Source organism: Anarrhichthys ocellatus, unplaced genomic scaffold (assembly GCF_004355925.1).
Source record: "Anarrhichthys ocellatus isolate YVR2014 unplaced genomic scaffold, GSC_Weel_1.0 scaffold29, whole genome shotgun sequence".
NCBI classification, from domain to species: domain Eukaryota; kingdom Metazoa; phylum Chordata; class Actinopteri; order Perciformes; family Anarhichadidae; genus Anarrhichthys; species Anarrhichthys ocellatus.
Genome location: NW_022280059.1, coordinates 5,469,901 through 5,481,869, shown reverse-complemented (window position 1 = coordinate 5,481,869; position 11,969 = coordinate 5,469,901). Strand labels below are relative to the sequence as shown.

General features: G+C 42.8%; 1 protein-coding gene across 2 annotated transcripts in view; it reads left to right on the top strand.

The window, feature by feature from the left end:
* Positions 1-1,789: 1,789 nt before the first annotated feature.
* The window catches only part of robo1 (roundabout, axon guidance receptor, homolog 1 (Drosophila)), a 229,307-nt gene continuing 219,127 nt past the window's right edge, over positions 1,790-11,969 (top strand). Inside the window, exon 1 of one of the 2 annotated variants that reach the window (XM_031863467.1) lies at positions 1,790-2,151. The gene's annotated coding sequence lies outside the window, so the exon portion shown is untranslated. The remainder of the gene's footprint in view (positions 2,152-11,969) is intronic. The other variant, XM_031863469.1, reaches the window with a different exon arrangement.

The following is an 11,969-nucleotide window of genomic DNA, read 5'->3' as shown; positions in this document are numbered from 1 at the left end:
AGTATCTGGTATTTATATCTTTAAAAAAAAACATGATTATAAACATATTGGATTTTTACTCAGTGGACCCACAGCAGTGTTCCTGTTGGCACTGTCACCTGTGCTGCTTATTGGTGAGATGTTGCAGAAAAGCCACTTTACTTCAGCAGTTTGCAGTTGTCTAATTCAATATTGACAGTCATTTGTCATGTTAACCTCCATCCAAGGACTTTGAAACTAATTAATTATTTTTCTTTGATGCATTTAAATTAATTTAGACATGCGACACCAACGCAGTTGGCACTCCTTCCTAACAGACACGATATGCAGCTTGGAGACCATGGGGCTCACTAAAGGTCCATGTGTGGGATTATGAGTTTGTGGGGATGAATTAGAGCCGATTGGCGCCCTCCATTCCCTTTGGACATGACCTCTCTCCCTCTCTGGCCACACCAGACAGGCCTGTTAAGATGCAGGGAGAGAAGTGGAGCACCTGAATGTCTGCTCAATCCATTTCAAAAAGCCAGCATCAGCAATGATTGACAGGGGAGAGGTTACATCCGTATTTACCCTTAAAGAAATACAGATTGGGGTGGAAAAAAAAGAAATATACTGGAGTGCAAAGTGGCTTGGCATTGAATAGCCAAATAGGGAGAGAACTAAAATGGGAAGCATAATGCATGAATTGATGGACTGATTCAAGAGAGAGATGGAATACATAAATGCATCAATATAGAAATTCAATTTTGAAGGCAAATAGATTATTTTGTCCTAGCGAGATTTTCCTTTGGGATAAAAATACACTTCCTCTTAAATCATGAAAAATGATTTGAAGAACATTAATGTGCTGTCTACATTGTATTTCCAAAGTGGTCTCATTTTCTAAATGATCAAAACGCTTTAAGCCAAAGACTGACACACACTTTGTTCTGAACTTAATGGATCACCAGCCTTTAGCTGTTATCCAAATTGACATTCAACTTTTGGGTAACTGCATCCATTTCATACATACTGTATATGCAAACTGATACGAATGTATGAATATGCCACTCTGCTATACTTCCAGACAGGACAAACAAAGAATTCAGAATTCAATTCAGTAAGCAAATTTCGCCATGTGCCAATGTGCTTTCACAGCCACTTAAAATGTATAAGGAGACACCAATTGGAGCGTGTGCGGATTGTCAAGTTGCGCACATGAACCTGCGAGCAGCCGACGTTACCAACTTCTAATACCGAAGAATACAAGCACCGAGATTGGGGAAACGTTGACATCAGTCATCAAAGCGCAGAGGCCATTAAAATGTTGCGTTAGAAGAGAAGTGATTGCACTCATCTGGCAGGAAGGACGAGCAAGCCGATTTTTACTTCCAAGTGACTCATCAGTTGATCTGCTACTGCGTGATGTCAGAGTGACAAAACGTCAAGGTGATGCTGTGCTGGCTGCCAGGCCACTAAACCGAACTGTATCCACACATTTGTTCTTAAGAAGGTTGATAACCCGCGTGATTATTCGAGTGGGCAAACATGATAGCTTCAAATACATTCACATGCAAAAGATGCGAGCAAAGCAACTAAAACCGTACTTTTGATTGCATGTTCCCAGTGTTTGGTGGAAGGGATTCTCTAGAAATAACTGGAACCATCACTTAATTAAAAAAAAAAAAAGTTAGTTATTATATTTTCATTTCAGTGATTGGGACACATTGTCGTTTGTAAAGCCATTGTAAGAGGTCTGACAGGCACAGTGTGGGAGACCGGTGTCATTAGTTTAGCGCAGCTTTAGGACCCGGGGAGGCTGATGCCGCTGCTCTCTGCAGGAGAAAGCATGGACAGATTTGTATGCGCCGGCTCTCCACCGCTGCACTAACTGCTCCATACATAACGGCTCAGGATATTCTCTTTTTTTCACCCTGAAGGATAAGCTCCATCAAATGACGCTGCTTTGGTTCGAGTTTCCAGTGTGTTCTGTTTCTAGTCAAAAAGGATAACAAGCGCCCAGTCAAAGTCGCTCGATCGCTACAGTTGCCGGCTGTGCATTTCCACGGTTGTCGTTCTCTGCAACGTCCGCAGCGAGTAAAAGTTTCACGGACTCGCCGTTATGGATCACATCTGCTTTTGAGGGACACACACACACACACGCGCAGCAGCCTTCGCATCATTTTGGAGAGGGTAAGTTGGATTCCACTTGGTGTGTCTGTAAAGAGTGCTGCGACATGCGCTGCAGTTTGGTGAAAGAATGGTGCGCGTTGCTCTTTTTGCAGCTGTGTCTGTCTGTTTCGTACAGGCAGGGCTGCAGTTGATCTGATTATAGACGCCGCTCACACACGCCAGCTCGCATTAGGCGATGCGTACAGCACGGTGCCTTTACGTAGACAGACTTACGTCTTGATAGTGCACAAGACAAGACATATATAACTTACACAGCAAAGCGTATGTCTGATTGAGTTCATATCATATAATATACAGTCACTCCTTCCGCAGCCGGTGTTGTGTTGTGATTCGACAGGTGTGCCTGTTACCTGTCAAAGCAGCCTGTTGACATGCTGAATGACAGGAGGCTCGTGCGGCTCTGGCGGAGCTGTCCCCGTCTCCGCGGTGCTGAAAGTTTCCTAACCGGCCACATCAGAGAGAAGGGGACAAGAATAAGGCGCATCCATGTACTTCGTAGTAACTGCAACAACAAAAAAATTGGCCAATGCTTCCAGGCCATTCATCTATCAGCCTGAGGGCAAAGAGGGATCCACGGTTTGTGCGGGGGGGGGGGGCACTGAAAGCAGCGTCTCAGCAGGGGTTGCACTGGACAGTGAGGGTCAATGAATCAATACAGTTTGAATGAACATAGAAGGGAGTCCTTTTAGTGAAAAGCCAGCAAGAGGCCGGCGTGTCTCTTCAATTTACAGTCAGCAATAACATTTTATAGAATATTAGTTATTGTGTGACTATATGCATTATTTAAGTTAATGTGGCAGAATAATGGTAGAACCAGTTTCCCATTTTTTAAGGACTGCTGGCGTTATGAACTTCTAACAAATACATTGCACACAATAGAGAACAATTCTGGATGTTTACGTGTTTTTGTATTATCCATAACTTTCCCCTTTGCTAACCAAAGTGAATAAGACTTTTCCATTTGTGGTCAAAGATACGTCGGGTGTATAGGGTGCTGTGTATTGGTCCCTGTCACCCACTGTGAGGAGCATCCTCGCTGTGCTTGCTACGATCATTAATCCGACTTGCTGCGCGCTTCTGAGATTTACAAAACGGCTGTGAGGATTTCTGTGGGCAGGAGTTCATGTTTTCCCTTCCTGCTCATGTCCCGGACTGTCATGTAGTGATATTGCGTGAGTCTTACCTGTCTTGGCTTGAGTTTGCCACAGTGGTTCTTTCCAGATTGATTCATTTTCTCAGAGAGCTGAAGAGCCTTTTCTTTTCTTTTTTTTATCCGTTTGCTCCTTCAGTTGCAGTGATGGAGGAGATGATGGGGGGGGATTGGATCGGTGGACTTTCCAATTAATGCTTTGCTTTCATTTTATATCACAGCCCACATTACTGGCCAACTTTGCTTTGCTTCAAGCAACCATTGTTTGGAATTATTTTTGGAGCGTCAGTCCTTTTTTATGTCAAACTATAGATTATTATTGACAATAATATTGTTAGATATTCCTAATGCAAATTATTTTGTGTTTGCTTTACATTTGTTACATTTCAAAGAAAAATGCTTTTGAATAATTATAATTTGCTTCAGTGCAGTGTTATCTTTCTTCTTTTCACCGCACATCTGGTCTACACGTCATTACCTTTCATTTTCTTTGTCATGACCACATCCGAATATGAATCAACTGGATCAAAATGGCACTAATTAAGTCTAAAAACTGGGATCAGATACAGATGAATGAGAAATTAGGGCCATATTCAAGGAGAATAATAGCAGACTTGAAAATCACTTTATGTGCGGCTTATTCCTGCCTTTGTTTGTGGAATGGGTGACTTTTCCCACTGTGAACTGCTGGTCACACGTCTCTGGTTGCCTAAGTAAATCTCTCTAATCCAGAGAGGCGGACCAGATATGCCTTCATGGCAAGTTTGGGGCTTATGGGCAGACTTGGAATTGTGTGTGTGTGGCAGCCAAAGCAGAACATTAATAGATTTCATCGAACAGGATTAGTGATATTTGGAAATAAGACAGGAGGCAGAAAATGAATAAGACATTAATACCCAGTGAGCAAAACCAACAACACTAACTATAGTGTGACTAAAGATTCTTTGAAAGGCACACAGACTTTTCTTTCGTAAATCCCCAAGAACTGCTTTGCGGAATTGTGATTGTTTGCAATCACAATTCCAGTTTGTGAAAAATACTCATTCTCCCTTATTCATATTCACTGGCAGCGATGATTGAAAGGTATCTAACAAGTTCTTCGACCCCACCCTCTATTTCTAGTAGTGCTGCTATAGAAACGGAGAAGAAAAAAATAATAATAACCTTTTGTTAGCGAAAATGATAAAGGAAGTAGCCATCACTCTCCATCTTCCTTCCGCCCTGAAGATGTTCGAATGCCCTGAGGTTGCCGACGATTGATTTCTGTATTATTGTTTTTATTTTTCATTCCAACGCTATTCCGAATGAAATCACTGTCCTGCAAGGTTGCATGATTGAAAAGCTCCAGTTGCCCGTCGTCTGTGGCTCATCCCCGCCGAGCCCTGAGGCTGCGGGTCCAACATCAGGGAGATCCTGTTCCCTCTGACACCCGACCTCGCATGCAAAAGGTCGAGCGCTGCTAGCTGTCGGCAGGTCTCATCATTCCCTCATGACGTGGTCATTATGGTGCCGTCTGGATGGCATGTCAGTCACCCATGGTGGCAAGTCAATTAGTCATGTCTAGAGGGAGTTCAGGTATGTTTGCTGGAAGGAGTTTGTCATTCATCTGCAGGTGGGTACACACTGGAAGCAGATTACAATTTCTAATTACATTTGAATACTTACTGTATGTCGTGAGGCAATGGAAGGCCCAAGGATCATTTTTATTTCATTCAACAATTATTCCTCCTAAAAATAATTCAATTATGTTTTTCTTTTACATCATTGGGTTTCCACTTAACAGCATGACAAATGGAAATCACTGACTCAAATGCACCAAGGACTTCAGCAGAATATTATGCTGTGAGTTAAGAATAGCAGACTTCATCATCATCATCAACAACAACAACAGGGCAAGGAGAAGAGGATGAGTGCTGTAGAGTAGAGGAGGATGGGGAATGGGATAGAGGAGATGCTGATCAAAGACGTGGATTAAAAGTATCTTCGGTTGCCTCTCAAGGAGATTCGGTGTTGTGTAAATCAAACAGACAATCTGCAGCACCACATGGAGATTAATGCTGTTAAGTACCTGGAAGATTGCTCTCCAAAAGAAATAATCATAATATACTCTGTGTGTGTGTGTGTGATTGGAAGCACGCATAGCTTGCAAATAGCTTATGCTCTTTTTCAAGCACTTATGCACACTTGGTCATGGCAGAAATAGATCTCAAACTATGGGCACACTGATATAGCTGTTGTATTGATGAGGGCTGTCATAGATTTTCAACTGTCGGATATAGCAGTTTGCTTGGACTGATTGGTTTGTATTTACCGTATGAACACACTGTCACGGAAGAGGAATTTCCTCTGTCCGCCAAATATGGAATGTCATACAAATGTAGAGCTCCATAAAGTGTGAAATGGAAGCGATAGAAAATGTGCCTTCGACTCTATGATTTGTCACAGGATAACCGCGCATTTACTGCTCCACAATTCGCAGTAATACAAACCATATAAAGTATGATTTTGATCAGAAGCAGTAGGCACTAAGATGCTCAGTCCCGCGCTTCACTGTAAAAAATATATAAAATACATTTAAGATGGGAGCCAATTCTTAGCTGCCTGCCACTTAGCATTAACGGAAATGTATTTGGAGTAAGCCTTTGTGGCAGGCTGCTGTCCTATCCAGGGGCTTGTGTTGTACACCTGCTGTAAGCTGTTTCATGCCCCTGCATTGGGCGATAAGCTCCTGGCCTGTGAGCTGCCTCAGCATGAACAAGGCTTACCTACGCCGAAGATCTTACAGGAAAATGTAAATGCTCACTAACCATTCTGCGGATGCAAAAAGCCTCCTGTTGTTCACCGTCGACCCCAAGATGCTGGACAGCACATGATCGATTTTTAGTTTTAGTTTATGTCAAAGGTTTATCTGCAACTGAAGTTAAACATTGTTACCAACGAAAGGATGGAATATAAGTCCTCTGCTGTAATAGGGCCCCCTACATTCGCTTTAATCATTTTTACGCTGCTTAATTGTTCCTCTGTGTCCTGATTCATATCACAGAGTAACATAGTGCTGAGGTCAAAGGACTAGTGTTTGCTGTGAGGTTTTGACAGTCTGGTCATTAACCATCACTGGACCAATGAAAAAAGAAATGACTAATGTTGGCCAGATAACCCCTCCTTTCTATAACATGGGTCACACCAGGTATACTGGAGCTGCCAACTCAGCAGGTCGGGAAATAATGTATACACAAAATATGTGGGAATCAATGTTGGAACGCTAAGCTATCTAGCTAGTTAGCCTAGCCTGCCAGCTACGTGCTGTTAGAAAATGGAATAAAAAAAAAATAAAGACACTTGTGGGAATGTTCATAGACTATACAGAGCTATGGCGTCTCCTAGCAACAGAGGCTTCAAATGTCAGTCAAAGCCACCCAAAAGCCTGAAGCTTAGACGGTTTTATCATCTTCTGAAAAATGGCAAAAAGGATGGAGGAGAAATTCAGAATTCTGTTGAACTTGAGTATGAAAAATACAAGTTTAAATATGTTTGTTTCCCTTAAAACTTCCGATTACATTACACCTTAAAATAGCACGATAGATCAAATCATCACAAAAGGTGCAACATCAAGATTTTATTCTCTTCCCTTAACTTGGAGCTCTATATTTAACTCTGGGCTTCCCCTATACATCAGTAGGTAGGCAGCCCCACTACCCAGCGTTCGGTGGGATGTCTGCGGCCTATTATTTTGTTTTCCTTCTTGATGTAAGGTGCTGCATTATTTAACAGATTTTAAAGTCATAAAAACATATTGGATCCCAGTAGGAGGCACTGAGCTGTACTTGGGCTGTTTTTCACTCCCCAGTTTTTTTGAAGTCTCTTTTGATTTTGGACTGTCCTGTACTTGGAGGCAGTTTGAAATGTGGGAATGAGGCAGCAAAGAGCTACAGTACTTAGGAGGCACATTTTTCTCAGCAAAGAAGTGTCCTCGCCGTTATTCTTTTTCTCTCTGCCTTCTCCTCCAGCTTTACCTTCCCACTTTCAAGTTCTTCTGATCTCGCTGATACCTAGCTAACTACTCTAGTTATTTTTGCTTGGCTTGAGAGTCCCTCAATCTCCAGTCTTGACGTGTGCTCCATGTTACCTGCACCATGCTTTCTCTCATGAATAATGTGCCTTTTATGGTGCAACACAATGACGAGACTGGATAAGTGATCCATCAAGTGCACAAAAGCGCGCGGCAAGGTCACTTTTGCAGGCTGCTATTTGCATGCTCTTGTTTGTCTCATGCAGTATCTTTAAACATAGTGGCAAAGTTTGTGCATGCACAGCAGAGACTCGGTGTTTGATGTCAATACCCAATTCCAGATGGGATGAGGAAGAGTACACAGTCTGGCTGGTGTGTGTTGTCTGTCTGTGTCTCAGATGTCTGCGCTGCTCTAATTTTGTAACAAAGTCAAATTTTTTTTCTTTGTATGTGTGCACATTAATTTGTATGATGTTTGTAAAAATCCTCTTGCATACATGAATGTGAATCATCCCTCATTGAGAATGCACACACGTCTACTTTTGTGTGCCTATGCGAGCCTTTGTAGTCTGTCCTGTAATGTATGAGGCAGTCTGTGGGAGCAGTGGATACCCACAACAGAGGCCAGGTCATCAGTAAAGGAGCACATCATCTTGTCTAGGCTCCCGAAGGCAAAGGCGCTAGATGCCCCCTTTGAAGCAGCTGGGAACAAAGCATGAAATGTGCAGCGTTAGCACTGAGCCAGGTAGATAAAAATGTATTATGTGTAATAGATTTAGTGAAATGTGCTCTCTCCATGTCCTTTCAGAATCAATGGCCATTATGTGTCCCGGACTGGTGTGTGAAGAGCCTATTTCTCCTCATGTGTGTGCACATTTTCTGTGCAATAGTTGCTTTGCTTAATGATGGGCTGGCGTGGCCCCGTGGACATCATTTGTCCCCTTTAATTACGTGGAGATAGAGATTGTTATTCATGGTAAGGGACGGGGGAATAGCCCCCTGCCGCCCCCCTTCCCGGAGGCCTACTGCTCCTAGCATTGATGTGGGAGGATGTGCAGAAAACAGATGCTACCCCATGATTTCTGAGTGTTTGTACTAATGATGAGCTCCACTAGGCTATCTTTCAACCTTTTTAATGGAGGTTCAGCCTGATTTAAAGTGTGATTTTTATGGATAGAGCAGTGGTATCCAATCCTGCTCATCACCGAGGGACATACTGAAGCTCTGTTCTACAGTGTGACTTTTTACACTGCAATCCTTAGGTGGAGTTGAGGGTAAGTCTGCTATCTTGCCTCACGTCAAGTCTGACACTGTTTGTTTTAGAAGCAGACCAGTTGTTTTGTCCTATTCATTGCAAACTGTGTATACTTCACACATTATCTTCTAAAACATCATGTTTTTTTTGCATTGATCTCCTTACTGCCAGGCAGCCATTGATCGCTCTTCATTTCCTTGGAATAGGAAAATTAACTTGCAGAGATCTTTTGAGATAGGTAATCACTCGCATTTTTTGCCCGAACGGCATCCCTTATTGTGAAGTCGAATTGCAAAGCCCTTTGAAAACCCTCTTTGTTGATGCATTCAAGGGTGCTTGGACGTTTCTGATTTGATAGTTGGCTGACTTTGCCCTGACAAGCTATTCTGCACTAAAATCACACCCGGGAGACAAACGAACAATTACTGAGAGGACTCATGAGTATTTTGTTATTCAGCATTCCAAAAAAAGTCCTTGGTCACAGCTACATTACCACAAGAAAAAAAGGAAATTCTGACAAGACCTTCTGGAAATAGCTTATACTGCTAAGGACAAAAACCTCCTAAAACGTTTCCTAGGGGATCTCAATGATGTGGCCAAGACACACAAGGACATTACAAATATTGAGCGTTCTTAGCATGGATATTGATGTTATTGGCGATACTGGTATGTTTTTATCTCGGCCTGTGTGAGTGTCTATCCTGCCAGTATTTAAGAGTAGGACGGGGATGTGTCCGGGAGGCTGGCTCTAATTCCCAGTGGTGTCCATCAGAGCCCGTCCCTCGAAGCTCTGACAGAAGGAGCTATTATTTTCTCATCGCCCTGGTGGCCCGTGTCCCCTGGGAGAGACCTCCCCACGTGACTGACAGCTCCGTAAACACAGCCAGCCCCGGGGTGACTGAGTGAGAGCTCACTGCGGTGACGCCCTTGTCCCGCCTTTTCTCCTCCCTCCTCCCCAGACGTCTCATCTCTGTGTGTGTCTCCATCGTGACCTCCTCCACCCTCAACCTCCCCATCTTACCTTCACCTGACGGGGTCAGAAGTCACTGATGTTAAAGTAAGGTTATATCTAACCTTGCTGCACCCTTGCCAGCAGCTGACCGAGCAGCCCCAACACCCTAAGACTTTTGTCATCCATTATTATCTTCTTTTTCTCGCTGCGATATTTTCAATATTTTTAGATGCACTCTATTACCTCCATTAATGCGGTATCATAACAACATAGCAGATATTGCAGGGGCTGGCCCAGCTCTTCTGTGTGTGTGTCAGTAGGTCTAACTCCAGTGTAACTAAGACAGATGACTGTGTCAAGGTTGTTTCCCCACAGGGCTGGGAGACTAGTTCTCCTGAGCTTCTCTGCTCCCTCCACTTTGTGGGCTTCGTTGGACCACGCTGCTTATTGGAGCGACCCAATGTAGATTCAGGATCAGCAGCCAGGGGCATCCATCTACATCAGGGTGCAGGAGACAGGAATACCCTCCGAGTCTGTCTGCTAGTTTGTGTGTCTGTGTTTGTCCGTGTGCACTGTGTATGCGAGTGTGCAGGAACACTGGTCTAAATCTTGTTGGATTTTTTTTTTGTCTTTTTAGTATACGTGATTGATTGAAACTATATAGAGCTGACCATCAATTGGCATGAATGTTGATTTCAGATACTTTAATTTGAAAAATAACATTGAAGTTCTGTTATGCTTTTAATGTTGATTTAAACCAGATGTTTATATCTGTTGAAAACCGTAGAATTGCTTAAATTGAAGTTAAACTGACTGTCTATGACTTTGATATTAAATAACAAAAATAAACAAATACTATGACTCCACACAGTTCCCAATATGGCGACAGCTGAGCCAAAGACCAGCAGCTAACGGTGCTGACAGCTCGAACAGTGCAAACGACAGCAACAGTCCCGACAGTGTTTACCTGAGGGAGAACCGTAGGGTGGAGATGTAGAGCGGGGTGTTGTCGGCATAACTATTGAAATGGAGGCAATGGTGGCATATGATATGGATGAAGAGGAGGGGACCGAGCACATAGCCCTGGGGCACACCTTGAGAGACTAGGGCTGTGTTGGAGTTGGATTTGTTGATACTAATGAACTGGTGGCAGTCTGAGAGGTATGATTTGAACCAGGAGAGGGCAGTTCCATTGATACTGAGGTAGGACTCTAGGCGGTCGAGGAGGATTTAGTAGTCTGCCTACAAATAGTTTATTTGTAACATTTCACAACTCATTAGTTGAGACTTGCTTTGTCTGTAGATATTAAACTTATTATCTATTCTATGGAGTATATGTTACAATTCATGAACACGTCACCTATATATTCTCAGAATATGTCTGTCTCTACTCTCCTAACATTTTAGTTTGTAATATGAGGACATTATTTGATTCACCGACCGTTAATCCACATGTTAATTTGTTGAGTTTTGCTGAATATCTCATTCCAAGACTGTCCGGCTCAGGGAAGGTCAGATAAATGCAAGTCATAGACTAGTCATACATAGTGTGTGGGCAGTGGTGAGATACCAGGACAAAGAAAAAGTCTGGCACATAAAGTCCTATAAAAACACAGAAAGTTGTATGTACACTGTTTTTTTTACAGATTAAACAAACTAAATATAAATGTAATGCGTGTCTCTGTTTTAGTACCTATGGGCGTAACCCACTAATGAAGGGACAAGACTCAACAAGGGCAACATCAAGGAGGCTGTATTCTGCTCTTTTTGATTCATACCCAGATCCTGACAACAAATTTATAACACAACCGGCCCGGTAGCCATCCAATACTGTAATGAGCCACTTTATGTTAATGCTGCTTCGTGGAGCATGTGAGTGCAAAGTTAATTCAAGAAGTGTGAAAGTCCTCTGCGATACAATGAATATTCAACTCAGTATTCTCTCTGTTTGCCTGCCACAGTGGCAAGATAAATACAGAGGGAGGAATCTGTAAAATGCCCCTCCTTGTAAGCGTTCTGTTAACAATCACTACGGCGGAGCAGTGTGGGTGACGGGCTCTGTAATTGACAATTTGACTTGGCTTGTAATACCATTTCGTGCAACACAGACAGGAAGGATTGGCAGAGGGAAATGGTATTTTGGCAAAATGGCGCGAATGTTGTAGGAAGAAAATTAGCTTGAGCACATTCCCATAAGAAGATGTTTGGAGAAGAATCTCAGGAAAAACATTGAAGAAACAAAGTTTTTTGTTGCCCACTTTGACCCTGACATTTAATTGGCTAAGGGAAAGGGGGGCTGTGATCCCTGCCTGTCAATGTGTGAATACTCTAATTAACGAGAACCTTGGAGCATTGTAATCTCTGGATTTTGGGGTGTCGTAATGTATTAACTTTCATAAAGCTCGTGAGCTATGCGAGCTAATTAGATGAATGTGCTTATTTGTAATCTGGA